Here is a 24,963-nt window from a genome sequence, read left to right on the forward strand (position 1 = left end):
AGAGGGGAGGGCAAGCCTCAAGAGTCAAGGGTCAAGCTTGAAGCCCTTGGGCCTTATCAAATTAGCAATGAGGGCTTGAAAGTTTAGGCTCCATGGGCCTATTATTTAGAAAGAGGCTCTCTTAAAACGGTCACAAACGGCCACTTTTTTGAATTTCAAATTTTGAATGGCCCGTCCCCTGTCCGCTTCTCATCCGCAGTCGTCATCGGGGATCCGCGTCCCCTCTGCGCTCCATGTGAGGGACGCCACACCTCTTCTCGTCCCGCATCCCCGCCATAAAGGCGCCTGTCGTCCCCGGGTCCCCTGTGACTCTGGTTGAAATTCCCCCAATGTACCATTGCTCTGCATGAGGTAAGGACTCCACCAAATGAGACCGAAACTTAGCGCGTGCAATCGCATGGTTGGACACATAAATGTTCAGAAAACCCAAAAGGCAACCATGGACTTGCATAGCGACCAATTGGGGCTCTGCCTAGCACAATGATCCCTCTGTCCACAATGGCCTGTTGCCATATAGTCATATATACACCTTCTTGAATGCCACCAGGCCCAAAAGCAGCTGACCAAAAGGTCTCATAGTGACCGCAAGATCTGTCCACATCGCTTGATATGGCTCTCACACAAACGATGCTCTTGCTCCTTGAACATAAGCATGTCCATCGCTCCGGCATCTGTGAAGCTCCTGTCTAAGTCGACCCCTCTCACGTACAAACTGGGTACACCTAGCCCTGCATATTCCATGAGACAATTCTCATGGGGTCAGTCCGATGTTGCTACAATGACCAATCTCGCAATCTTCAAGGCAGGCTTGGATGGGGAGTAATCCGCATCCGAGCGACCTCGAGATAGCCGTGTTTGGAGTGTGTTTGATCCATACCCAAGCGGGGCGTGTAGTGCGTAGAGCTACATCCTCTGTTCAAGAGTCCTCATGAACATATACATAACAGGGTGCAATCTTAGTGTCTACTAAAAAGTATACCACAATGGGTCTACATCCTGCTGCATTTGGTGGTGTCACAGAGAACTTGCCCAACGACCACATAGTTTGTATCAAGTCTATCACCCCCAAGTCTCTTGTGTGGTGACAGAAGTCGAGAGCGTGAACATGGAGCCAATCATTGTATGCATATCCACTCTATGTGATCCTTGCCACACAACTCGAAGGAAAAAAGCAACTGCTGTGTCTAGGGCTCTGCCCCTTTAGCTGCTAGAAATAGAACATGTACTTTGAAACAAGCTGCCTCGAGATTAGGAGAAGAGTCGCCAAGAAAACGTGTAAAATCATAGTCGAAGAAGTCCCAACGGCAACGGATGTCAAAACTGGTCAGTCGCGAGCAACTGTCGCAAGGGGTGACACCTGCACCAAGAAGGGCGTCCGTAGGGAGGATGCTCCTCACGCCAGGCGGCTCGTTGCAAATGCACTGCCAAGAGACCTCCGAGTTGCCGAAGAGTGGCCTATTCGCTGGCTGGCGACGGGGCATGGGAGGGGTCAAGAGACGAGGCGGAAGCTTTAGCGGGAGGGATGGGAGAGGTGGAGGGGGCAGGTGGAGGAGGTGAAGGTGGAGGTGGAGAAGTGGGGACAGTAGGCGGGGGAAGGGGGAGGGGCTTGGAGTGGCGAAGCTGAGGTGAAAAGGGCATCCGCCAGCTCATCTTGCTGTAGAGGATCAAAACGGTTGCCTGTGGGAACCTACTGCTGCTCGCCTAGTGCAAGCCGACCACTAGGGGCGCCAGACTGTCACACTTGTCCATGATGACGGCGTCCAAGAACCCGCTGCTAGCTCTCATCTGCCTGGGCACCTGTCTCAGAAGAGGTACCCGCCTGTGCTCCCTGCGTCTTTGCTTGATGAGCCTGGCAAGCCTTGGTAGGTTGGGTTTGTGTTGAGGGCCGGGTCCTCCTTCGTGGACAGGCCTTCGCAAGATGGCCTATCTATCAGCAAATGAAGCACTGATTTGGGAGCCTTAACTACTCCACGCTCTGGCGGAGCAACCCACCACTCAGCCGAGGTAGTAGAACTGAACTACCTTCGGGAGAGTGTAGGCGACGGGCGTCTTGAACCAGAACACGTACTGTAGGTATGCTTGCTGCTCTTGCAGCAATTGAAGCTGTCGTGTGCGGGGTCTCCAAGACAGGCCCAAATTCTGAACCAATCCTCGATAGAAGTGGGAAGCACAGTTACCGGGAACGCAGAACGGGAACAGTGACGGGCCTCCCTGCGGAACGGGGGAACGGGAACGGCGCGGAACGGGAGGCTAAAAAAACACCCAAATATTGTTTTTTTTAGCGTTATGTGTTTGAATACAAGTAGTACTAGAGTCCTTTGACTCTAATACCCACAAAAAACACGATTCGAAGACCATTCAACCTTATTATGACTTGATTGGGATGTGCGGCGCCCAGAGTACATAACACATATACAACATTGAGCAAACACAATGCCCATACACAATGCTCTCAAATAATTGCAAGAGTAGTAGTCAGAGATAACACTTTGGAATTAATTATGGCTAACAAGCCTCAAGGGCCGCCAAGGTGCTACAATAAAAACAAAGGGGGGCAAACAAGTGACCACTGACCACAATACCAAAAAACCATAAAGATGCTAGTAGCTACAAATGGCAAAGAGGGCAAGCCTCAAGCAACCATACAAAAAGGTAAGGATAAATGGCAAAGACTCAAGACTCAAGAGCCACTAGCCTGAGAGGCCTCCCAATCCGTAGTAGCCGGCTGTAAATCATGCACATCCTCCCATTCCTCATCATCGAGCTCTAGGTCCGGCTCAATCTCAGCCACGGATGAAGTACCTGGTGTTGGTGGATGTGCATCTCCACCTACCTGAGGAGCCTCTTGCTCCATCTCCCACTGTGTAAAAGGATCTGTCTGTTTGTTTGTACTCTTGCAAAGCATTTTCAAATTTGCGCTGACGAAAACAAGATCATTAGCCTTCTCCACTCCAAGCCGATTCCTCTTCTTGGAAGCAATGTGGCTAAAGGTACTCCACAATTGCTTCAAGCATGAGGTACTAACTGACTGGCTGAGAATACGGATCGCCAATCTTTGAAGCTCAGGGCCATCATAGCCATAGTCCTCCCACCATAGCACTGAACCTATCTTCCTGCGATCAATCTGAGCATCTGGACTGTCAAATGACCCCCGCATCTCTCTATACTGTCTCAACTGATCTCTGACAATGCGTCGACCATCTCTGTCTAGAACCATCTTGTTTAAGATCTCTGTAAATTGGTTCATGACTTCCCTATCTGTCTCTTGCCCTGCACCTTGGAACTCTGGATCCACCATGTACGCTGCCCCGTGTAAAGGAGAGGCATATGAATTCCACCGTGAGTTGCGAAGCGCATGGATCTCCTCATACCGCTCTGCGTTCGGCTCAAGCTGTGCAAGCTGCTCAATCATGCGGTCCATTGCCTCATAAATCTTGCCAATGCAAGGATCCATGCCATCCAAAACTCGAAGCAAATGAACCACCGGTTTTACCTGTGCGTCTAGACTCTTGAGCTCCTTCCAGAACTCAAGATCCTCTCCCTTATCCTTGCACAAAATCCCTGCAACTGTCTTTGCATAGGGGGAGGTGGTGAACTCATCACTGATGAAGACTTGTCGGACCGCATTTTGACATTCAGACAGCCTGCGCACAAGAAGAAAGTTGAATGCGAAGCGGGTGTTTGAATACTTTAGAAGCACTTTCCCGCCCGACCTCTTGAGGTACTGACTCCGAACCAAGTTGTGATTGTTGATGAAAGTAACAATCTTCACTGCATCAACAATGATTGGAGCGATCCAGTCTAGCTTGCCGATGTCTTTTAGAAGGTTGTTCAAGCAGTGTGCCATGCAGAAGCACACTGTCACATGCGGATAGTGGCCCTCTATAATAGCTACTGCTGCCCTATTTGATGCCTCCCCATCTGTGACAAAGGCCACCACGTGTTGCTCACCGATGGTTTCTATGGCCGCTGTCCACTCTGCAGAGAGGAGATCGGCGGACTTGCCACTCTCGGTGGCATCATGAGAGTGCACAAAGTACATCTCTCCACTCGAGTATGCGACGAGACCATGGATAGATCTCTTTCTTGTATCGCTCCACCCGTCGGCAATGAGGGAAACGCCATGCTTTGCCCAAAGACGCTAAATATTGAGGGTTGCTTGCTCCACGATAGCCTTCTCTCGATCGAGCAAAGTGGTCTGGAGAGCCTCTGAAGATGGCGGCACATAGCCGGTGCCATACTCTCCTATCCGTTGCACCATGACTTTCCAATACTCCGACCTATTTCGATCAAACATAGAAGAGGTTAGTATCAAAAAGGTGGAACCGACGATAACGGAAGAAATGAGAGAGAAGATTGATAAATCATAAAACAATGAACATACCTCTCCACGACAAATGGGATATGGTCTTGATAGAAGAATCGAGCCACGGCCGCATCCACCTCTTCCTTCTTCTTTGGGTCCCAAGAGGTGGCAAGGGTCCTTTGGCGACGTTTTGGACCTTGTGAAGATGCACCAACACCTACACCGGGTAGAGAGGAAGAAGGGAAAATGAGGGTCTTTGGATCAATACCTTTGCGTGCGGGTTTGGCTTTGTGGTTGAATTGCCGATCCTTTTCCTCGAGGTCCTTCCTCTTCTCGATGGTTAGGTTGGAGCAAAATCTCACCTCATGTCCCGGCACTCGAAGAAAGTGTGCCCTCACTTTGTCATGGCTCCCTTTCCGCGTGTAAGAACATAGCTTGCATGCCCATGCACGAGAACCTCCCGCTGCCGACAAGGTGCCCTCCGAGGTCACTTCATCCCACCACGACCATGCCTTCGCCTTTTGAGTGTTGCCCGCATGAACGGAGGGGGTTGTACGAGAAGAAGAAGCCATGGATTATCCGTGAAAGAGAGAGAGCTTGATCTTTGAGGATTTGAGAGAGAGAGAGATAGCTTGAGAGAGGGCTTGAGAGAGAGAGGCTTGATTCCGTTCTTGCTTGAGGCTTGAGCAATGAGAAGTTGAGATAGAGAGCTTGAGAGAGAGGCTTCACCTCTTGGAAGTTGAGACCGAGAGAGAGAGTTTGACCCTTGAGCCTTGAGGGTTAGCCCAAGAGAGAGAGAGGTTGAAACTTGAGAGCTAGAGGCTAGGCCCCTATGGCTTGAGAGTTGAGAGCAAGGGAGAGATGGCCCCCTTCAAACTTCCTTGATGCTTTGGTGAAGAATGGGGGAAGGGGGGATTTATATAGGGCTGTAAATTCGTTGGCTGCCCAAAATTCCCAAACAACTCCGTTCTAGATCTTTCGACTCGAAGGTCGGTTCCTTCTCTTGCGGGGAATTCCCGAGAGACAAGCTCTCAATTTGGTTTCCGTCTGTTCTTAGAGTGAAAAGCTCTACAGACCGTTCCCGATTCTGTTCCCAGAATCCTTTGAGCATAGGCCGAGGCCTTTTTACTTCTTCTCCATGATGGAGTACTTGCAAAAGCACAAACACGAAACAACTCGTATGGAGAATTCACGATTGATACCTGTCGCTCTGAGTACGGACTCCTGTGTATTGGCTTTGCTTGATTGCTTGTAGGTTCTCCGTTGGGTAAACTCTTGCTGCTAGCACTGGTACTTCTGGGAAATTGAGAGAGGAAGCGGGTTGCTTTTATAGGCTCCCGCACCTAGCAGGAATAGCCCGTGCGAAGTCGGCTGGAATAGGAAGCAGTAGTGCTAGAGAAAGAGGCTACGGGCTGGTTTTGGCAATGCTGGGAGAGTGAGAGAAATCGTATGATGGCTTTTATTGCAGCCAGCGCTGGTTATTTATACATAAGTGGGCTGCTCACTTATTAAGTGGGTGGCTGGTCACTTTTATTAAACAAATGTGAACCTGGACAAAACTCCATAAAGCTTAGTGAGCTGAAAATTTATGCTATGCAATCACATTCCAGGCGTCCCCAGATGTAGTTCTCAGTCACAGATGCAATGCAAACATAGGTTCCTCGCGGGAAAGCATTCACTCTTCCCAGAAAATACTTAAAAATATTCCGCTTTTTAGAAAAAGCTTCTGAGAACCCATCTTTTTTCTTGTGCTTGCATTTTTACGCGTATTTCTTTTTCTAGTTCGGGTTTCTTGCCAGACCAATGGAATATTCCCTTTCCAATGCTCTCGTCACCCATCACGTCATGCATCAGGAATGTCCGTTTCCCGGTCTCTCCTACCAAACTACGGTACAACCTCTTTGCAATGCTTAACGCCACCCATCATATGATACATCAGGGTTGTTCGTTCGTGATGGCTTTTAATAATTCCAGTAGATCTACAGTTCCTAACTGTCACAAGACGGGCACCACTTGCCAATAGAAAAGAACAGACTAAACAGACTTTTAGCACTACAATAACAATTGAAACTGAAAGAGAGAGAGAGCACATGCGACACGGAGTGGCGGATTTCCACCCCTGAGAGTATTGGCCCCAAACCTTGGCGTCCCTTTTGATATTTCTTTATATTAATTGAACTCAGTACAATGCCGGTACTCGCGCTCTGCACCTTCTCACTAAACCGTGCTAGAGATTGAGCTCTCTGCACATATTTAAAGGCCCTTGGCCTTGAAAAGCAATTACATGAAAAGAAGTCAAACTCAAAAGCAAGTGGTCCCAAGAGCTGGTGCTGAAAACTGCCAAGCGTAAATCACGAAAATTTGCAAAAGCTCCCATGTAAGCAGGCCAACGTAAAATCCGAAAATCCGTACAGGCTGCCACGTCAGCAGTCAACACAAAATTCGGAAATCCGTATTGCTGCCATGTTATCAGCTTCTACGCAAATAAGCTTGTGTGTGTGTGTGTGTGTGTGTGTGTGTGTGTGTTGGTCCTGCTTTATTTAAACATCTCGAGGTCACTTGGGCCCCATCGGACGGGGTCCCATAAGTTGGTGGAAACTCTTCTTTAAAAATAGACCACTCGGCAAGACCAAGTTGGTAAAACTTCTTTTGTTGTTTCTACTTCCTCACTTAGGGTTTAGGCTCCTCGATCGGGATCTGCTTGTCTGATCCGTTCTTGAATGGCTTGACACGTTAGCAATTTGTGACACTAACCGTACGGTTCAAGTGCACACATTTAGATATTCTAATTTCAATAAAAAGAAATTACTCCGAAAAATAAGAATAGGTCACAGGGGGGACAGAAGCAACGATCGTCGAGTTGATAAGATTCGTGCAGATTGATAATTAGGTGTTATAACTCGAGTTAAAGTAAGGAGCTGAAGTCTTACTAAAAGTAAGAACTGTTGAGTTGCGACCTTTCAAAAAAAAGAAAGGATTTCTTGGGGGATTTCGACTGTTCTATTTTCAAATCCGATTTTTGTTTTTGCCAATTCTCATTGGAAACGTGAGAAATAAGTTGCACTGCTGAAGTCTTGAAAAATGACAAGTGCTCAAAATAGCATTATAATGTAATGAATACTTAAGTTTTTGACTGTTGGGGGTTTTTTAAACGTAAAGAAAGGATTCCTTTGGGGTTTTTGACCTTTGTGATTTCAAATCCGGTTTTTGTTTTTGTCAATTCTAATTGGAAATGTGAGACATAAGTTGCACAATTGAAGTCCAAAATAGCCTTTTAGCATAACGAATACTTATTTTTCTGCAAAAGATATGTCTCTTGATCAGCAACAAGCATTTGCGCATTCATCGGATGCCTTCACCAATGAATGCCCAATGCTCAAGCATTTCCAAATGCAAGTAATCATGCATTTCTTGCTGTTAAGATATTCCATCCTTTCCATACACTTGTATCCATCTATATCTTTCTTGCAATAAGGCAAGAGGATATAATCCTTCATGCTTTATAAGTGTGTTAGTGGCCATTTATACTTTCTAACTTAAGGATAGAAGTATGTGTATTCAATTATGGTTATGTAGACACAAGAACGCATGACAACATTTTAATCTTTTGATCGGAAACACAACATATATAATCGTTCATAAATTGGTTTGGTACATGGAGTTCATATACAAAGGCTGGTGACAAAAACACAAGGAAAAGAGCAGTCAAGGGGAAAAAGCTCAAAGCTTAAGCTAGACCAGGTAACAAGCTTTAAAACCTCATCCATTGATATCAGCACCCCGAGTGGTCTCTTACCAAAAGCTTTATATATTGTGTGCGTTCATTAGATTATTAATAGTACCCCCATATACATGTATTTACATTGTGGGTGTCGTTAAGAGACCAGCAGCTGCCTCTCATGTATACACGAGTTTGCATTTCACGAGCATAGATAATCCCCGGTGGTTAACTCACACGATAGGTTATATGTCTAGAAAGTTGAAATCCCACTGTACCGTAGCAAACGCCTTTTCAATGTCTACCTGCATTACGAGAACATCTTGTTGTGTATACTTGGCATATTCCATTTCAATCAGTACATTAGCCAAAATTTGGTGACGAGGAATGAAGCCATATTGCACAGAATGGATACCTGTCATCAGAGGTTCCTTGATACGGTTCACAATCATTTCAGCCAAGAGTTTATATATAACCGGCATAAGAGTAATTGGTCGCCAATGCAAGAACAACTCACAAAGCGCTTTTTTAGGCAACAAATTCAACAAACCCTCTTTCCAGGATATCGGCAAATTCTGTTTTGCTCACGCAACGTTCATCATGTAGAGTAAATGTTCTTTGAGAGGCTCCGAAAAAGAGAGAAAATTTCACAGTGAGACCATCCCAACTAGGCGAACGCCATTGTCCAAGAGCAAACAATGCTGTGTGCAATTCATTTTTTGTAAAATCCGCCTCCATGACTAAAGCATCTTGAGGCAAGATAATTGAATGCACTATAGATAACAAAAGTTGGCGTGCATGAAGAACCTCAGCAGATGCTACGGGGGGAGCGGCAAAAACATTCCTAAAATGGGAAACCATGGCATTTGCAAGCTCACGTTTTGAGGCTGTCCAATCGCCTGGTTGGAGCATAACTCGCTTAATAGTTTGAGAAGCCCTTGAATGATGCAAGGGTTTAAAAAAATGTTTTGAGGCACATCCCTTATCCACAAACGCTCAATGGCGAGCGCACTTCTGCCATTTGTCCAATTTCCGTTTATCATTATGCTGCAGACATAGCCGGGCTTGACAAGGAGTGTCGATTCACTTTCAGACAACAAACATCTGTCAACTAAAAGTTGGAGCTGTTGATACACATGCTTGGCATCCTCAACATTACCACGTAATTGAAACATGTAATGCTTGCCATAATCCTGAATTACACTCTGTACACGCGCAACAAAATGAACCCAGGTAATATCAGGATAATGATGCATTTGGGCGACCAAAGGGGGAATAACATCGTAAATCATCTCACGGAATGCTTCGTGCGAAAGATATGCATTGTTGATATGAACTAGACGTTTCTTATCAAGAGGCGGATCATAATGTAGTTGCCCAAAATGTACCTTGCACTTTCCTTTAAGGGTGAATCTGGTCTTATCCTGGATTCATCTAGGTATATAGTTGCCCAAAGCGCAACAACATCACAACAGGAGCATGATCAAATAAAAGCAAAGAATGGTCAATTCTCATTTCGCATATAAATTCATCAAATTGTTGCACTTCACATACACACACACATTTTTTTTTGTGTAAATATGCTTTGATTACTTTACAAGTGGGAAACACACACACACACACACACACACACACACACACACACACACACACACTTTTTTTTGTAAATCTATTTGATTAATTTACTAGTGGGAAACCTCAAAGCGAGGAAAACCCACCAAAAGGGTAACATACAAGGGGAAGAACACAGAACGACTCAGCTGTATAGAGTAGCTAGAAACATTCATAGGAAAGCCGATGTATCTCTGTAGTGATATCACCAACTTCCAAGGCAAACTGTAACAATTGCCTAAGGGAAAGCTTGAAGAGTGGGAACGGGTCTGCATGAGCATGATGAAACATGTAAGCATTACGTTGACTCCACAAGGTCCAATAAGCCTAGTATGTGACCCACATAAAGAAGACCGCAAAACGCTGTAGTGTCGGTGAGAAAATACCAAATACCCAGAACCTTTTGTGAAAAACAACCCCAGGAAAGTAGAGCTGCATACAAGCCGATATGCGGCGAAGGAAGTCTCTAGTAATGGAGCAATCCCACAACAAATGATAAATATCCTCTTCTGAAGTGGAGCAACGGACACAAGAGGAGGAGCAAATATGAAGCGACCTAAGAAAAGTGCCAACACGAAGCACTCCAAGCAAACAACGCCAAAGAAAGAGTCGCTCCTTCAACGGCAAGTGACTTTTCCACAAGGCAGAGAGAAGCTTCCTCCACCAAAGATCAGATTTGTGCATGTACCAAAGGGCATTGCAATGATCAGCAAGCCAAGATAGTGGTAACAGAAGAGCATAAATTCGACCCGCAGAAATATCCCGAAAAGGCGTATCTCGAAGAGCCCAATCAGACATGCGATCACCATCAGGTAAAGGTGAAACTGGCAAAAAGTCATGCAACATACTTTGAAGTTCTCTCCAAAACTGACGGTAATGCATGCCCAATCCAAAACGGCGAGCGGCGAAGGGAACTCAAAAGTATGTCCAGCCTCATCGACGACATCCTCAACCAGACGAATGCCACGGCCCGAGAGAAAATAAGCTTGGTGAGGGGAGTGGTCGACCAAAGTAAGAGAAAATGCTCGGCTCCAATGGATACTCTCCAAACGAATCGAATCACCTTCCTGCCGAGGATTCCATGAGAGATGAATCGTAACTTCTTTCCAAGAAGACACAAAGTGGAAGCAAGAGGACATCCAGGAATATACCCTTCCATCTTGCCGAAAACAACCTCCCAGATAGATGGTGGCCAATGGCAAAAAGAGGAAGTAACAACATATTGACCAAGGTGTGCAAACATAAGAGTCCAAGGCTGAATTTGCTGCGCAAGTGTAGGCAACAACATAGCTTTCCGAGCAAGAACATGCTTGCGCAAATCGAAAATGTTAAGGCCACCCATGCATTTAGGAGTGCAAAGCTTTCCCATAGACATCAAGCGCATGCCTTTTTTCTGTGCATGGGTCTGCCACAAATGGGACATAATGTCCGACATAAGAGAATCAAGGCAACGACGAGGCCAATGCATGAGTGGCAAAAAGAACTGAACATAAGCCAATAGGATACGCTGAACAATTCGCAGACGAACATGCAATGGCCAAGTGGATAACTTCTAGTAGTGCAATTTGACTTTCAATCGTTGCATAACCCAATCCACTTTCGGAGAATGAGTGACATTCCATCCAATTGGATAACCCAAATGCCTAGTAATCACGTTTGGAGAAATAATCTCATCAGGCCACAATAGACTGTGTCAATCACAAGAAGGAAGAGGCAGAAGCTTCGATTTACAAAAGTTGACTTTAAGCCCAACCGCATTGCTAAAAAGTTCCAATGCTTCCATAATCACTTCGACATCAGCCTTCTGATTACGAGGCATAAACAACAAATCATCTGCGTAAGCTTGGCCAACAAAGGTACGACCCGAAGGTAACTGCAAACCATGAAGATGCTCAACCGAGGTCAAGTGATCAAGATAAAATCAACAGCGGGTGAGTGGCTATAGCATACAACAATGCACTAAGGGGGCAACCCTGCCTAACCGAACAACCAAGAGGCTAGGATTCTGTTAATTCGCCTTCCAAGATTCTCGAAGACGTGCTACATGCATACAAGAAATAAACCACATTGGCAATTTTAGGACCAAACCCTAGGCACCTCATCGTGGCCGCAATGAAATCCCACTGTACAATGTTAAAGGCCTTTTCAATATCAACTTGCATAACCAGCACATCCTGATGAGTATACTTAGCATACTCCATGCCGATCATAACATTGGCCAAATTGTCCAAAATCTGACTGTAGCAGGGCTAGAGTGTCACTTCACAGCATAGACAGACAGTTGGACAGTTAGTTACAGTTGGTCTGGTTCACACTGGACGGACCCTCTGGGCTGGGAGTGACACGTGGCAGGGTACCGACGGTGGTCTAGTGGACATCGTGGCCAGGTCACCACCACCACTCAGTTTGGAGATAGACTTAGCTGACTGGACATTTATGAGCCGTTGGTGGCTCTTTATGGTTGTACATATGAGGAGTCGTTTTGGGCCAGTTCCATCATCTTGTATGTAGTCGTCTAGAGTGAGTCTATACACAGAGCACATCTTCACTATCCTTGCACATCTGAGCCTCGACACCCCCATTGTACCTGTGAGTCCTGGGTTGGAGCTGAGTGTGCTGCCATGCCAGAGTCTGTATCAGTCTTTGAGATAGTCGAGTCATATGTTCTGGTCTGGTGTTGTGTCTTTGTGAGCTCTGTTGATGTCTATTCTTTCCTTTCTGTTCAATCTATTTGAGTGAGATTGTCACGCACATTGCACTGAGGACCACCCACTGTAGAGAGCACGACACATTATCCGCGCTACAGGGGCTCTCATTTTGGTTTCCACGATGGGATCTTAACAGAAATCTCACTCTGTGAGGTGCAATCTTGAAGCTAGTTAGGTTTATCTAGCTTCGCCTACCTTGCCTAGCTTCGTCGACCTTGCCTTGCACTGTTCTCCTATAGCCTAGCCTGGTGCAACTGTTCCCCTCTCGCCTGGTCCAACTGGTCTAGTCCTCTCTCGCCCTGGTCCAACCTGTCCTCGTCCCTGTCTAGACCTCCTCGACCCTGGTCTAGTCCTCCTCGTCCCTGGTCCAGCCTGGTCTAGTCACTTGCGTGGTCTAGTAGAGTCTAGACCAGTCTTCAGCCAGTGCAAGGTTTTCTTGCCCGAAGGTTGGTTGGATTGGTTGTCACTGCATGACACATACAAGGCGGTCAGTCGAGCGTCAAAGCGCACTACTGATCCCTCTGAAGTACTATAACAGAAGACGACCTTTGGTACCGAGTAGAAGTCCATCAACCTCATCACCTTTCCCTCCACATACATCACCCATTCCTTCATCCGCTTCCACATCTTCGAGATCTCCTTCTCCAGTAAAGCTCTCTCCTATTCTGCTACAGGCCACTGAGCTACAGGCTCAGCAAGGGGCCATGGAGCCGTTGGCTAGCGTTTTGGCTAAGGTAAACATCAAGTTCTCTACATTCAAAGGACTCTCTTCAGAAGATGCTGACGATCATGCAAGGAGGTTTGTATCTCTCTGTAGGGGTCGTGGTCTTAACAGGGAAGATGCTTACTTGGTACTCTTTCCATCCACCTTGGATGGCTTAGCAGACAAATGGTACAGCCAGTTTGCAGAGAACCATTTTGCAACTTGGGTAGCCTTAAGGCAACAGTTCTGTGCAGCTTTCAGGCCCGGTGACTACCAGGAGAAGGTGTTGGATGAGTTAGCCAACATGGTGCTCCAGCCAGAGGAGACTTTTTCAGAGCTTATGACTAAGACGAAGTCTCTGGTTGCCAAGCTTCCTAAGCAACCCGGTGAATTCATGGTGAAGAAGTGGGTGGAGAAGGCGCTTCCCAAAACTTCTCAACAAAAACTCCGAGAGAGTCTCCGGCCCGACGCCACTTTGGAGGAGTTCATTGCAGCTGCTACCAGGATAGAGGGGGCTAGGAAGTTGTTCAACAACTCCCCTCACATAGAGACCTCCTCTGTGTTTCCGGAAAGTCTTGCTGATCCATTGACTTCTTTACGGAGAGAACTTGAAGCCCTAAAACTACAACGCGCTCTTCAAGAGGAGAAAAATATCTCTCTTCGCCAGGAGAAACCCCCACATCTTGAGGCTTTGGATCAAATCAAGAGAGCTAGAAGAGCTTCGGTCTCAACAAGAGACTAAGGCTATGGTATGGTGCAGTTCGTGTCGCTCTCCAGGCCATCCTCCACAGGACTGTCCCCTTCGGGCTTATTGCCACTTCTGCGAAAAATTTGGGCACGAAGACAAGGATTGCTACTATATCAAAGGGTTGCGGCAAATACAACAAAGTCTAGGTCCTTCTCTCCAACAAGGGCTAGCACCTGCATCGAACATGGTCTCACCCTATGGCCATCAAAACCCGTTGCCACCTTTGTTGACAACCCCTCCTATGCAGCAAGGTATGCATAATAACTTTGCATCTCCCAGCTTTTATCATGCTAGTACTCCTTCAGTTCCCCAAAGCTTCTACACGTCAGCCTCTGGTCCCATGCAGCAAGGACAGAGACCACCTCGCCCCTCAAATAGGCCAATTTTGTGCTAGAGGTGCGGGGAGTATGGACACTATCAGAGCAAATGTCCCTTACCAGAAGGGTCCCCTCCTTGCCGCCATTGCCCTGAAGCTAAGGATCACTATAGTAAGGATTGCCCAAAACAACGACGTCCACATTTGCAAGCACAAGCAAACAGGAGTTTACATTTCCAAAGCTTAACCTCATCACAGTAAGCTCCATTCCACAAGCACCGCCTTCCACTCTGGTAGTTGCCTCTCAAGAAGAGTCGATGCGAGTGGAAGAGCCGGCTGGGGTGCTCACACGGGCACAGAGAGCTGCTCTTGGCCTCAGCCTCCTTGGTGGTCCAATCTTTCCATCTCCTGTCACACAAATGAGTCAACCTCGAGTAGTAGTTGACAAACCAACAGGTAGTGTCAAGAGCCAACCTACCTCGCTTCTATCAGATATTGATGGTGCTTTCATTGAAGCAGCAGAGGACTTGCAGAAGCTTAACATACCAGAGCAAGCTCTAATCAAAGGAAACAAGCCCACAACAGTGAAACCGGCCTGTACTTTCAAAAAGGGCGGTAGACCTTAGACTTAAACCTTATTTGCTTTCACCCATTTAATTTGTCGCCCACTTTACCTGCTCTTTCAAGACACAACAAAGGGGAAAGGGATACAGGTTGCTAGAATGCACCTGTATGAGAAGACCGACACCAGATTGGCCCCTAACTTAGGTGCCCCTTTCGGTATTTCTTTATTGTTTAAAAGAGGGAATAAACGCTGTGGTTCCCTACAAGCTGCCCCGCACAAGCTTGGCTGAATTTCAACTGTTCCGGCCCGATTTCGGCAGCATAACTGTACTAGGACCCTTCACAGTCAGTATTCCCTCGCATTGAATGACTTTCCCGACGCATGCGGGCACTTTGCAAAACCTGGCGAGAATCTGCAGCACGCTGAATTCTCTGTTTTCAGCCCCGAAAATGCGCCGGATCACCTGTACAACGGTCCCCTCGCGTCCTCGAACCTCTTGGGGGTAATAGGGACCGTCTAGGGCCACAACCCTAGACCTGCAAAAATACACAGCAGGCTGTAATTTACTGTTTCGGGCTCCGTTTCGCGTGCCGGTCGCATCTGTGGCAAGTCCTCGAGCTCCTGCACCTGTAGGGCTACTTGCCCTTTGAATCGGACGAGATATCGGGCGTGAAACCTCTCCGAATCACCTGTACCTACGGGGGATTAGCCGCTAGCTAATCCAGTACCTGTGCAAGAGGCTCTTGTCTCGGCAATCGCGCATGAACCCACACAACTGTACATTGGTCAACTGAAAAGCCCACTAGAGGGGTATAACATACTGCCATAGGGGAGAGAGAGGGCAGTGCGTAGCGTGCAGGGCATCACTCCTGGCACTGCACTGTACATAGGAGGGAAAGGAAGCACTCCATAGCTCTTAACCTGTGACAAAAATCTGCAAATGAGCCCCTCCTCCCTTCAAATTCAGCGCCACTTCTTCATGCATGAGAAAAGTGCACAGAAATGTGCCACTTGGCACATTTACAGCCTACTTCCCGTTTCGGGGTTGCCGCCTAGAAATCTCCCAACCGGTTGCCCAGTTGACTTCGCGGCAGAGTAAGAAAATGTTCCCCTTGTCATTCCGAAGGTAAGACGCAAACACATTTTCAGGTCCCAAAATAGCAGTTCCCTAAATTTTAGGAGATGCTGCCATTGTATCTTTCTAGGTCATCTAACCCCCTTTGTACACTGCAGCCACACCCAGAATTGAAATGTAGCCTCTGTAGCAAAGGATTCCACTTTGGCTAGTCGATGACCCCACTTTGGCTAACCATAGTCCTTGTCCAACCTTAGTGCTCTCTCTTGCCCTCAGGCCTGGACTCCCTCTGGACAGTTCCACACTAGCTATGCAATGCAAGGCAGTTAGATTTCCCGAGGGGTGTTTCCAAAAAGTGAAAGTAAATAAATAATAAGAAAGAAATCAACAAAAAGGATAGATAGTAGTCACACGCTGGTGACATATCCCCCTCAGAGTCTATCTTGAAAAACAGTTTTCAACAAGTGTCATTGTACGACATGCTTCGACTTGATGCAAATTTTAGAAGTGACACCCTTTCCATCATCCAGTCTCTGTACCCTGGAGCAGAACCTAGTGGCGGGCAGCTACCTGTGGAGCCCTTGGAGTCCTACATGATTTCATATCCAACTGCTCCCCTCACCGACTATAAAAGTCCTCGTCTCACTGTGTCTATTCTTGGGCACCAATTCTCAGGCGTCATAATGGATGGTGGATCTGGGATCAATCTGATGCCAGAATTTACTATATTGGCCTTAGGCCTGCAGCCTACCCGCCCTGCTCCATTCACTGTTACATTGGCAGAGCAGAGGACAGTCTACCCTGTGGGCATAGTAGAGAAGGTGCCTCTGATGATACAAGACTTCACATTTAGCTTGGATTTTGTGGTCGTCAGTCTTCCTCAGGTGGAGGGAGGATTTCCTTTACTGATTGGTCGACCATGGTTGAGGCATACTAAGGCACTTCATGATTGGGGCAACGACGCTATGTGGATACATACTCCTGGCTCCCCCAGGCAACCAATTCGGCTCAAAGGAGGTATGGATCCAGTGGTTCATCACAGCTCATTGTCAGTACAGTCCAACCCCGACCCTGCAACCCATCCCACCTGACGTGTATAACGACGACCTGCTGCAGTGGTTGGAAGCTACCGCCACGATGCCATGCTATATGGTCTCTATTCAAAACTCACATGTGCCGGTAACACTCTCTCTTCCAACTCCTCAGGTGGACACAGATGTCACAAGTCCTACACTAGACAGTAGTCCTAGAGCAGACAATGGACCAGTCCAAGCAGTAAGTGGGTCAGCCCCAAATTCTCAAGATTCAGATGATCCTCCTGTGGAAGCCCTCGGCCTTGGGGAACCTATCACACATCACCGAAGGGGGAAAAATCTCCTCTGCATGAACTCGCCAATGATTCCCCCCTTCCTCTAACATCGCCCAGGTCGGATGTCCCGCCCACTCTAAAGCACCCGGTTATGTCTATGTCTGAAGAATTACCCTTCGATGAGCTTCCGCCTTGATGGTTACAAGAAGAGTATGCGGAGTTTCCAATCGATCAAACGCCAACACATGATGTCTCAAAGCTCCAAGAGGCAGCTCATGTTTCAACCTCTGAAGTACCCTCCACAGTTAGATCTCCTGACCCTGTCAAAAAAGTCAACCTGGGCGACCCTGACAACCCTCAGCACGTCCTCTTAGCAGCTTGGTTATGGGAGCATCCCGCATTACTCAATCAGGTAGTCTCTTTCATACACTCTTTTAAAGATGTTTTTGCTTGGTCCTACAAGGATTTGGAGGGGATCCCACCAGAATTGGGTGTCCACACTATACCTCTGGTTGAAGGGGCTAAGCCTGTAAGAGGCCGAGCTTACAAGCTCAACCCGAAGTATGTTGAGGCGGTCAAGTCAGAGTTGGAAAAAATACAGGAGGCAGGGATCATTGTACCTGTGGAGCACTCTGAGTGGTTATCACCCATGGTGATAGCGCCTAAGAAGCAGTCCAACAAAATCCGTGTGTGCGTAGATTACCGTGCTCTGAATAAGGTAACTATCCCAGATGGTTTCCCAACACCTTTCACTGAGCGTGTGCTCGAAGATGTAGCAGGGCATGTATTGTATAGTTTCATGGATGGGTTTAGTGGATACAATTAATTGGGCATCCATCCAGGTATCAGCTGAAAACGGCCTTTGTGACTCCTTGGGGTATTTTTATCTACACTAGAATGTCTTTTGGGTTGAAAAACGCTCCACCTTCTTTCAATCGAGCGGTGTATGTCATCTTTTGTCCTCTGCTTACAGATCATCTTCGCATCTTCATGGACGATTTTTTCGACCTTCTTAGGTACTCAATGTTCAACCCCAGTGGAAAATTTAGAGGAACACCTCGCTCAGCTCTCTGTTGTCTTCCTCAGGTGCAGAGAGGCACGGCTAAAACTAAATCCTAACAAATGTCACTTTTTGGTCACTGAAGGCACACTTCTAACTAGGCCATGTGGTGTCTGCCAAAGGTTTAGCACCAGACCTAGAGAAGATCGTGGCAATCTTGAAGTTACCACCTCCTATCAATCCGAAAGGTGTTTAGAGATTTGTAGGCCACACAGGATATCATCGTAGGTTCATACGGATGTATGCACAGGTGGCTCAACCATTGACCCGACTAACTAGTGCTACAGTACCCTTTCAATGGTCAAAACCTGAGGCTGAAGCATTTGAATACCTCAAAAAGCGCCTCACTGAAGCACCTATTTTAGTGGCTCCAGATTGGTCTCCTTCTTTTCATGTCCATACGGATGCCAGTCAGTTGGCTGTGGGGGCTGTGCTGACTCAGCCTAGTAAAGAGTACAACCTGGATCGCCCTGTTCACTATGCAAGTCGCCTGCTTACCGAAGCAGAGCGCAACTACAGCACCACAGAAAGGGAAGGTTTGACTATGGTGTATTCTTTACAAAAGTTTCGTCATTACTTGTAAGGGGTTCACTTCACTATCATCACAGATCATCATGCACTATGCTATCTTCTAAATAAACCCCAAGTTGCAGGACGAGTGTGGAGATGGCTACTCATATTCCAGGAGTTCGACTTCGAAGTATTTCTTAGTCCAGGCAAGCGGCATGTCATGGCCGACCATCTCTCTCGCATACACACAGGTGAAGCCAATACTGGGGTTGATGATGATTTTCCTGACAGTCATCTTTTTAAGGTGGACACAACCCCAGAATGGTATGGAGATGTGTTACATCTGCTCTCTACTGGCCTATATCCTGTGAATGCTTCTCCCTTGCAAAAAAGAAGACTCTTGCTGAAATCTAGGCCGTTCTCTTTGATTGGTGGACAGCTCTATAAATCAGGGCCAGATGGTGTATTGTGAAGGTGCGTCTCCCCTCATGAGGTAGACCACATTCTAGAGGATGCACACAGTGGTCCTATTGGTGGCCACTATCCAGGTCACATCACGGCACAAAAAATCTTACAGACGGGCTTGTGGTGGCCCTAAATATTTCGAGATGCTATTGCTCATGTCAAGATTTGTGATGTCTGCCAGTGATGTGCGCCTAAGCCTAGCAAGCAATCAAATCGGCCTCTCCAGGTATCTATGGCGTGGTTGCCCTTTGAGAGATGGGGTTTGGACTATGTTGGTCCAGTTACTCCATTTGCTCAACCAGGCAATCGTAAGTATCTCTTGGTAGCAACAGATTATGCAACGAAATGGGCCGAAGTGGTGGCTACCATCGATTGCACAGCCACCGTTGTCGCAAAATTTTGTCCTTTGGAAGTCACCAGTGATCGAGGTAGTCATTTTGTCAACGACTTGATCTCCACTCTCCTCACGAATTACAAGATTTTTCATCGCAAATCTTGCTCTTACTATCCTAGAGCAAATGGGCAGGCTGAAAGCACTAACGAAGTGCTAATCGTGCTTCTTAAGAAAGCTTGTCATCTGCATCCAACCTCTTGGGCTCAGGCTATCCTCGGCACAGTTTGGGCTTATCGCACCTCCTTCAAGGCAACCACTAACTACACCCCATTCCAGCTAGCCTTTGGCTTAGAGGCAATTGCACCATATGAGTTCAACTCAGGTTCGCAAGAGGGGGAAGCGTTCGTGTCACAGCTGGGAGTGCTTCAACAAACCTCTCGCGACTCTCAATGTTAGAAGAAAGCAGATTCGTCGCAAAGCGTCGCATGATCACCATCTCCGCAGGCCAAAAATAATGCAGGGCTCGTTGGTACTACTCTATCAAGCTAAGTATCTGAAGAAAGCTAAGAAGCTGATCCCAGCCTGGCAAGGGCCCTTCAGAGTACAGGAGATTTTGCCACAGGGGGCTGTCCAGTTAGTCACTTTGGAAGGCTTCCCTTTGCCACTGGTAAATGGCTCCAGAATCAAGTGCTATTACTCCCCCGAGTAAAGGGTCTGCAACTATTCCGCCATCTGTAGGTTCTATGTCCCATCTCTCTCCTCCCCACTATCTTTCCATCAGAACGGGTGTTCTGTTACTGTCTCAGTTTTTGCTATGTCTGTAAGTTTCCGCCTTTCCTCTAAGATATCTTTTCTCCACTAAGTCTTGGTAATTGGGTATTGTCGTGAACTTCTACAGTCCCATCACTCCTCTACTTGTTTCTATCCTCAATGTTCATTGTTGTTACGTACTAATGTCTTTCCAGTTCGGGAGTCTCCAAAAGTAGTGGTTTTGTTTAGTTTGAACAAGTGTAATTGCTTAGATAGCGATTGAGACAGGGAACAATATGTAATCAAGGACTTGATGAGGCTTGCATTGGAATGTCTATGTGCAAAGTATGTCAAAAAACTTTTGGTCCCATTAGCAGTGCAGCTAGTATTCTAGCTGCAGGAAGGGGCCATTAGAGTTCCGTACTTTTTGACTCCAAAACTTGCTTGCGAACCTAAACTTCTCTTCTCGTTGTATCTGCCCACTGCATCCTTCTCTGCCCGGTGATCACGCCCTCGACCCTACCCTACTCTAACCCCCTCGCCTTACTTCTCTCGCCCCTACCCTTCCCTTCTCCACTCGCCCCTACCCTAACCACCCCTGTCATCTCTGCAGCTCAAATTTTACTGGTTGTATGCACTGCTTTTGGCCCAGCATTTGGTTAATCAATGTGCAGTCAACCACGATTAATTTTTGGTATTGTATTAGGTTCTTGAGCAACCAAGCGGGCCTCGCCCCTACACCCCTCGCCCCTACCCTACCCACCCTCGTCCCCCTACCTACCCTCCCTCGCCCCTACCCTCTACCCTATACCCTCCCTCGCCCCTACCCTACCGTCCCTCGCCCCTACCCTCTACCCTCGTCCATACCCTACCCTACCCTCCCTCGCCCCTACCCTCTACCCACCTCCTCGCCCCTACCCTACCCTCCCCTCCCTCGCCCCTACCTTCTACCCACCTCCTCGCCCCTACCCTCTACCCTCCCTCGCCCCTACTCTCTACCCACTTCCTCGCCCCTACCCTCTACCCTCGCCCATACCCTACCCTACTCTCCCTCGCCCCTACCCTCTACCCTCGCCCATACTCTATCCCTCGCCCCTACCCTCTACCCTCGCCCCTACCCTCTACCCACTCCCTCGCGCATAACCACCCCCTAGCCTCTACCTTTCTGTACCTGGCCCCTACCCTCTCTGCCTTCGCCCTATCCACCATCTCACCTTATTCCCTTTAGCTTTCTACCCCACCCCTCGCCTTATTACCTTTGGCTCAAAAATGTACCACAAATCACAGAAACTTACTAGAAACCAGAATACTCAGAAAAGTGTCTATAGAATCTACTGCTCCCTACATCAACCTCTTTCTACTGTCGGGATCTCGTACCTGACAAACTCTTTTAATTGTACTCACTATGGCAGGAAGTAGCAAGAAACAGACAGCAGAAGGTGGTAACAGCAAAAAACAATTGTTGCGAAAGAAGAAAGCAGTGGCTGAGGAATCAGAGAGTGAAGAGATGTCAGCAAGCAGTAGCCACGGCTTGGATGACATAACTTCCAGCGATCCAAGTGATGAAAGCTACAAAGCAGATTCGCCTTCTGAGTCAGAAGCACAGTCCGAGTCAGATGCTTCGAGTGATCAAGAGGACCGTACAAGAACAGCTCAGAAGAGAGGGAAACAACCAATCATGAGTCATATAGTCAAGAGGCGTGCAACATCCTAAAATCGCACAACGTTCTCTTTGGAGTTTTATTTACAACAGCCTCGACCATCTCTGAGTGAGGTATTTTTCAATGCTTAGCTGCACACTCTAGGTCTCACAGCATTGGCTGATGCCAACCTACCTAACACTATCCCTGCGGAGATGATACATCTAATGTTAAAGGATTTTCCCAAAGTAAGGGGCCATAAGTTGATAGCTGAGAGGCTTGGCCATGCCATGGGAATGACTAGCTTTCCATCTGTGAAGCCGGCCGGCTACACGCACTTTTTCTAAGCTGTCCAAGGATGCCACAATTCAAGCATGTCAAGAACTGCTCAGTTCGGATCACCCAAACTATGAAAGGAACAAACGGATTCTGGCAATCTTAAGGTATTACTTTCTTGCTAGAGAAGCCAAAGAAGATAAAGAAAAAAGTGATCTTCCCACTATCTTCTCCCACTGCGACGACCTCTACTGTTTAATCCACACCATACCCCGTGGATTCCACCAGATTCTCTTCACCTCATTGCAGTCTAGGGCTAAAAGATTTTTGGCCCAAGTGCAATCTGTGCAGTTAAGTTTCAAATGTTTTGCAGCACCTCTTTTGGCATGGGTCATAAATATTGAGGATCCACAGGAACCCTCGAAAGGGAAAAGAAAATCTGTAAGCATTCAGGCTGACCCTACATTTACCAAGAGGAAGAAGATAAAGGCAAAAGTGGCGAAGGATACAATGCAGTCTTTACTCTCCCTGTCAGTTTCAGAAAGCCAACAGCTTCGAGTGAAGCAACCCGTTCGACGTTCCTCGCATACGGCCGCTACTGATTCGATGGTAAGTTCAGGTGGTGCAGATCACACTATGCATGTCACAGCTGTGGCTTACAGTGTGTTCCTCTCTCTACTGCTGCTGTTTTTACCCCTACCACAATGACTAGCTCCCACGTCCCAGTGGCAGTTGCTTCTTCTCCTATGCCTAGTCCTGCTGCATCCACTCCCACCATCTCTACTCCGACAGAGAGGCATGCGCCCAGTCCATCACGAGCAGTCCACCAGCTGTACCACTTGCCAGCTCTCTTCACCCTGACACTATTACAGGACCTTCCACAGGGTCGAACTCTACATCATTTTTTCGGCTATCTGAGGATATATTGCAGGAGTCTAGGCAAGCGATTGCCACCATTGAGCGGAGCAGAGCGTTTAGCCGCCACACACCAGCGTCATGCAGCTACTTACGCAGCTATGGAGGGAGCTCTGAAGGTTGCTGAGAGCGCCATCGCCGATAGGGATGCCACTATTTTCGCACTCCAACAAGCCCTGAAGTTAAAGTCTCAAGTGATTAGTGACCTTCAAAATCAAGTACAAGGATTTAGAGAATTTCTCTTACATGAAAATAGGACAACACAGCCTACCATGATGGGTATGGGATATGGGTGGACTGGAGCAGGTACACCAGTGCAGCATGTAGCAACGAGTCCTTCTCAGCAGTTTATGGGACTTTACTCACAGACTCCAATTCCCGTTCAGTACTACAATCAACAACAACAGTATCCTCCTCAGGGGTTTCAGTTGTCACCATTGCCTCGGATGCAAAATATGACTTGTTGTGACGGAGTTGCTGGAGCGCATCTCCATGGCTGTGTTACTCGACGTCCTCAGTACACTACAAGACAGGTGCTACCATCTGCCCAACAGAGCAGGTGGCTGGTCATTTCCCCAGGAAGCACACTTACTGACAGGAGAGCTCACATATAGCAGGGCCCCACAATCGATTTGATGGCTCCACCTCCAGAGGCTGATACTTCGGATGCAACAGTGGCCACCACTCTATCTCTTGGATGACAGATTCAAGAGCTCACCATTGTACATACTAGTAGTTTTCTTTCATAGTTTCAGTCTTCCTCTCACCGAGACGGTGAGCAGTCTTGTGGCGGCCAACCTGTAGCAGGGCTACAGTGTCACTTCACAAGACAGACAGACAGTTGGACAGTTAGTTACAGTTGGTCTGGTTCACACAGGACGGACCCTCTGGGTTGGGAGTGACACGTGGCAGGGTACCGACGGTGGTCTAGTGGACATCGTGGCCAGGTCACCACCACCACTCAGTTTGGAGATGACTTAGTTGAGTGGACATTTATGAGCCGTTGGTGGCTCTTTATGGTTGTACATATGAGTAGTCGTTTTGGGCCAGTTCCATCATCTTGTACGTAGTCGTCTAGAGTGAGTCTATACACAGAGCACATCTTCACCATCCCTGCACATCTGAGCCTCGACACTCCTATTGTACCTGTGAGTCTTGGGTTGGAGCTGAGTGTGCTGCCATGCCAGAGTCTGTATCAGTCTTTGAGATAGTCGAGTCATATGTTCTGGTCTGCTGTTGTGTCTGTGTGAGCTCTGTTGATGTCTATTCTTTCCTTTCTGTTCAATCTATTTGAGTGAGATTGTCACGCACATTGCACTGAGGACCACCCACTGTAGAGAGCACGACACATTATCCGCGCTACACTGACGACACACACAGGCTTCGCACAAGTCCGACATCTCAGAGTAAGACAAAGGCCGCAAATCAGCCAACATTTGCAAATGTTGACAAGCTTGCTTTGCATTCTTAACATCCCCCCGAGTGCACTGCATGTAATGTGTGCCATAGTCATAAATGACACTTTGCACCCTCATAACAAAGCGATACCATGTAGCATCAAGATCAAAATGCATGTGAGCAAAAAGCGGGGGAATAATATCAGAAATCATGTCACGAAAGGTCACATGAGTGAGATAAGCATTGTTAATATGTAGCAGACGTTTCTAGAAAGAGGTTGATCACAACGAGACTGCCCAAAACTCACTTTCAACAAAACAGGGTAATGATTAGATAACTGTGAAGTGTAATCGATACTGACCTCACATACAAAATCCTTATATTGTTGCAGATTAAGCAAATACCATCGATCCAACCGCGCTCAATACGAAGAGTGAGCAACATGTTGCAAAGTAAATCCAGGGGCATTTGGGTGCAAATGCTGCCATAAATCAATCATCGGAGTAGTAGCAAACAGATTATCCCATTGTAGCCTTTCCGCAGATAGCATGTGTGA

General features: G+C 47.3%; 1 protein-coding gene across 4 annotated transcripts in view; it reads left to right on the forward strand.

Moving 5' to 3' along the window:
• The window catches only part of APC7 (tetratricopeptide repeat (TPR)-containing protein), a 196,991-nt gene that overhangs the window by 43,198 nt on the left and 128,830 nt on the right, over positions 1–24,963 (forward strand). The window lies entirely within an intron of this gene.

Source organism: Adiantum capillus-veneris, chromosome 15, assembly GCF_014529385.1.
Source record: "Adiantum capillus-veneris isolate H3 chromosome 15, ASM1452938v2, whole genome shotgun sequence".
In the NCBI taxonomy this organism is placed as follows: domain Eukaryota; kingdom Viridiplantae; phylum Streptophyta; class Polypodiopsida; order Polypodiales; family Pteridaceae; genus Adiantum; species Adiantum capillus-veneris.